The sequence below is a fragment of the Rhinopithecus bieti genome, unplaced genomic scaffold (genome assembly GCF_001698545.2).
Source record: "Rhinopithecus bieti isolate Rb0 unplaced genomic scaffold, ASM169854v2 scaffold_5179, whole genome shotgun sequence".
NCBI classification, from domain to species: Eukaryota; Metazoa; Chordata; class Mammalia; order Primates; family Cercopithecidae; genus Rhinopithecus; species Rhinopithecus bieti.
Window position 1 is genome coordinate 240,704 of NW_016804741.1, and position 5,319 is coordinate 246,022.

Genomic DNA, 5,319 nt, shown 5'->3' on the forward strand with positions numbered 1-5,319 from the left:
CACACGAATTCCCCTACACTTTTTTTTTTAAAAATTTGAGACAAGGTCTGGGCTCTATCACCCAGGCTAGAGTACAGTGGTGCTATCTTGGCTCGCTGCTACCTCTGCCTCCCAGGCTCAAGCCATCCTCCCACCTCAGCCTCTCGAGTATCTGGGAATATAGGTGTTATAAAACCACCCAGCTAGTTTTTATGTTTTTTTGTAGTGATGAGGTTTCACCATATTACCCGGGTTGGTCTTGAACTCCTGAGTTCAAGTGATTTGCCCACCTTGGCCTCCGAAAGTGCTGGGATTATAGGCATGAGCCACCAAGCCTGGCCCCCCCTTTACCCATTTTGAGGTTAACATTCAAAACTTTTATTTGTAGGTTCAAATCCTTGCAAAAAATATTACTTCTGGAATATTATAAATATTGACATTTTAAAATAAAAAGTTGCATGTTTAAAATATTATATCCAATGAGTTCAAACCCATCATTATTTAAAATGTATAAAAGTTATTTAAAATTTTACATGGTCTCTGTTTTTCTTTGAAGTTACTATTTAAAAAATTTCCGTAGAGTCTTACTCTAATGAAATTGATATTTATGCTTCAAAGACTTTTACTGATTATTCTGTTATGATTCTCTACAAGCAAACATACAAACACACACAGACACACACATTGGAGATGGTATATAGGTTTTCTGGCACCATAAGATTTTTAGTGCCTAAAGAAATTCTTCTAGATTGGATTTGAAATTCAATTGTTATTAATATAATTGAGCCACATAACACAAATTCATTAACAATATGAAAATTTTTTTTTTTTTGAGATGGAGTCTTGCTCTGTCACCCAGGTTGGAGTGCAGTGGTGCAATCTCTGCTCACTGCAGCATCTGACTCCCAGGTTCAAGCGATTCTCTGCTTCAGCCTCCCAAGTAGCTGGGATTACAGGCACGTGCTACCACACCCAGCTAATTTTTATATTTTTAGCAGAGACTGGGTTTTGCCATGTTGGCCAGGCTGGTCTCGAACTCCTGGCCTCAAGTGATCCACCCGCCTCAGCCTCCTAAAGTGCTGGGATTACAGGAGTGAGCCACCACACCTGACCGAGAAATAATTGTTAAGCATAAATGTAATGTTTTATTAGACTACATTGCTTAATAAGATGAATAGAGCTTCTTAAAAAAGTCGGTTCAAAAGGAGGAAATTACTTATTGTTCTAATGATACAGGGATCAGCATTAATTCTATTCTTACTATTCATTTTTATAGATGTAAATGCTGAGAAACCTTGTTCACATGTGAATAAATTGATAGACATGAAAAGAACTTTGTTATAGGAAAGACACTCAATTATTTAAGCTCCTCCTGAGCCAGATGCCAAAAGTCACATGGCAATTCACTGTAAAATTTATTCTTAATGATCTATGAGCTGACAGCTCAATTAGGTCTTGCCGTAATATTTTTGAAAGCAAAGAATTGAAAGCTATTGGAATTGTGGAAGGATTTATCCCCTAGACTGTAGGGTTATTCATTTTCTCAACACTTATCTCCAGTATTTAGAAGTATCCTTTTGTGTGATGCCTTTGGAGCTTTTGGACTTGGGGACGATACACCATAGTAAAATTCAGGGTAGGGAGAGGTAGGCTGTGTGTGTGCATGCGTGCGGGTGTTCATGCCTGTGTGTGTAGAAGCAACAGGATAAATATGAAAGGGGAGAGAGGAAAAGTTGATGCAGGATTCTTAAGCACTCCTGGGCAGCAGGAATGTTCTCAGGTCAGTTTTAGAGTGAGCATGTTTGAGATTTGAGAACCTGGAAACTGATAATTTGAAAACTATTCCTTTGCTGGGTGTGGTGGCATGTGCCTGTAGTCCCAGCTAGCTGTATCTGTTAATTCCAGGGGGCTGAGGTGGGAGGATTACCTGAGCCTGGGGAGGTTGAGACTACTGTGAGCCATGATTGTGCCACTGCCCTCCAGCCTGGGTGATGGAGTGAGACTGATAGGGTTTGGCTGTGTGTCCCCACTCAAATCTCATTTCAAATTGTAATCCCCATATGTGGAGGGAGGAACCTAGTGTGAGGCGATTGGGTCATGGGGGCAGTTTCCCCCATGCTGTTCTCTTAATAGTGAGTTCTCACAAGATCTGATGGTTTTGTAAGAGTTTGATAGTTCCTCTTTCACATGTACACTGTCTCTCTCACCCGGCACCATGTAAGATGCCTGCTTCCACTTCCACCATGATTGTAAGTTTCCTGAGGTCTCCCCACCCATGTGGAACTGCGAGTCAGTTAAACCTCTTTCCTTTATAAATTACCCAGTCTCTGGGAAGTTCTTTATAGCAGTATGAGAATGGACTAATACAGAGACCGTGTCTCAAACAAAGACCCCAAATCAAACAACAACAGCAAAACTATCCTCAAGGCTGACTCCAGAGTCTTCATGGTGTGCATACTCCAGTTTGAAGCTTGCTGCTACAGGCAACATGAGTTCAGGTTGAGCAGACCATAGTGGGTATGGGGAATGGGAAAAGGTTTGCCAGGCAGCTGGGTTTTGTGGATACCCAAGTACAAGAGGTCCAATTTGGACAGCAGGGAGGGGGAGAGACATGGGCTTTAGAGTGAGAGCTCAATTCAAATCCTGGCCTCATCCAGTGGGTGCAGAATCTTGGAAAGTGATTCACTTTAATAGGCTTCTGTTTCTCACTGAAAAGTGGGGATAAAAGTGATATTTGCAACTTTAGGTTCTTTGCAAGATCCCACAGAGACAATGAAAGACAAGGTTTCAGGCTAGCATGGTCTTCAGGGCAAGAGTGGTCCCTGTGCCCAGCAATGTCCTCCCAGTCTCATGGTGGGGGCTACATTGGGGTGAGGAGTCTGTGGAGCCAAGGGGACATGTCCACCCTAGCCCATGCTCTCTCTTTTGTGCTGCCTTCCAGTACCAGGACCCTGGAAGGAATTCCCTCCCTCTAAGTCCCTATGTATTCTCCCAGGGCTGCATGTGTCTCTTCCCTGATCCATTCTCCCAGAGTGCATCATCCATGGGTGCCCCCATCAGCCTGAAGAGTGGCTGAGGCCCTGCAGGGTGCAGGACTGAGTCAGGGGAAGGAAGAACTGGGGGTAAGGTTGGGTGTGTGGTCAGTGTAGGTCGGGGGCAGTGGCACCTCGTGAGCAGAAGTTTTAGGCTTGGGTGGAAGGAGGTGAGGGAAGTCTTATGGCCTGATGTGGGGCTCTTCATTGGTACGTAGATCATGGGGTGAAGGTGGGGAAGAGATGAATCTTAGTGGGGGGTGAAAGACCTCTCCTCTCAAAATGAGGAAAAGAACATGGTTTCTGTGAGTTTCACAAGAAAGTAGAAGAGGCCAGATGGTGTGACCTGGTGAGGGAGGGAGAAATTCTTTGCAACCCCATCTTCCCATTCCCACTCTTGCCCAAGAGGAAATCATTGTCTTTGGCAGAATATACAATTGATGTTGAATTTGTACTGTCCACAGCTATTTGGATGAACTGTTGCTTCACACATGTGTTTTTGTTTTCGTTTTCCATTTTGTTGTTAGGTGGGTATGTTTGCCAAGGTCAGAGAATAGAACTAATTTTATTTAACGATTTCTCACCTTACTTCGTAACATTGAAGTATTGAGACTTATGTATGTGGACCTCAATTTGTACCCTTGCTCCAGGTCCTGCCAGTGTTAAGATCAGTACTGTTTCTGCTGCAATAAGTATTTTCTTAAACACACAAACAAAACAATAAAAAAATAAGAGGTGGGCAGGTTATATTAAAATATGTCATTCCCGGCCGGTGCGGTGGCTCACGCCTGTAATCCCAGCACTTTGGGAGGCCGAAGCGGGTGGATCACGAGGTCAGGAGATCGAGACCGTCCTGGCTAACACAGTGAACCCCTGTCTCTACTAAAAATGCAAAAAATTAGCCGGGCGTGGTGGCGGGCACCTGTAGTCCTAGCTACTTGGGAGGCTGAGGCAGGAGAATGGCGTGAACCCGGGAGGCGGAGCTTACAGTGAGCCCAGATTGCGCCACTGCACTCCAGCCTGGGCAACTGAGTGAGACTCTGTCTCAAAAAAAAAAAAAAAAAAAAAAAAAGTCATTCCCAAATGGAGGATCTGCTTCTTCTGGGGGTCAAGCATCACTGTACTAGGAAGAACAGGCCAGACTTGCCTGGTTCTTAATCTTGGCAGCTCATTGCAACCACCTAGAGAGCTTTCCAGATGACTGGTGACTGCGTCCCACCCCTAGAGGTCCTGATTCATTGATCTAGGGTGAGGCCAGGCATCCAGCTATCTGAAAGCTGCCAGGTGATTACAATGTATAATCAGGGCTGGAGGAACCCTCGATTCGGTTGAGATCAGCTGAGTGAAGGCTTACCTTTTTCAGGTGGGTTATGTTATGCCTGGTGAGAAAAATGACTGGTTCTTTTATAATCTGGACTTTGTGACCACTGTAACAGCCTTTTAAACAACTGCCTACTAGTTATGTTGCCAGATGTTGTTTAATCTCTGTACTTCAGTTTGCCCATCGATACAATGGGAGATAATCATAATTTCTTACCTTTTGGGGTTGTCCTGGGGATTAATAAGATAATTTGTAAAATGTTTAGAACAGTTGTTAGCACTGAGCCGAAGCTACACAGCATTTCCTAAATAAGGGCTGATTTGTTCCTGATGCATTCAATCTGAGACATCCCTTTGTGGACCATCGGTCAGGGACAGATGTCCAGTATTCTTTAGCTAACTTTAGCAAAGGTACATAAAGTGGCTTGTTTCTGGACATTTACCCACAAGGAAACAAACAGACCACACAGTTCCATCTGTACCAACTCAATGATGTTGGATATAAAAGGAGCATTAGGGAGCAGAACAACATGTAATTAACAAGATAGGCAAGATTGTTGAGTTCAGCATCAGCTTTTATGTTTCTATTTTGGGTGGTGATGATGGGGTTGAAATATCTGGAATAATACAGAGAACGTCTGTGCTCATACAAGGAGTGCATTTTCTCCCTAAGTCAGGGCCAGCTTCATGGGCATCTGACTTGCACAGTTGCTCAGGGGTCTATGTTCAAAGCGGCACTTGCTCTTGGTTTAATGCCCTGCTGTGGCCATCTCGAAACACTTAACAGTTTTGTCATTGAACTTGTGTTTTGTAAGTGAAGCCTGATGGCACAATGTTGTATGCGCAGAGGAGACACCTACAGTGTGAGTATACATTGCAGTTCCTTACTGCTCATTTGCATATAGCTTTCACGATGCCCTATGAGCTCAGGATTCCAGTGGGCCCACCCCTCATGGAGTTCAATGAGATTCAAAGGATACGAGACAAG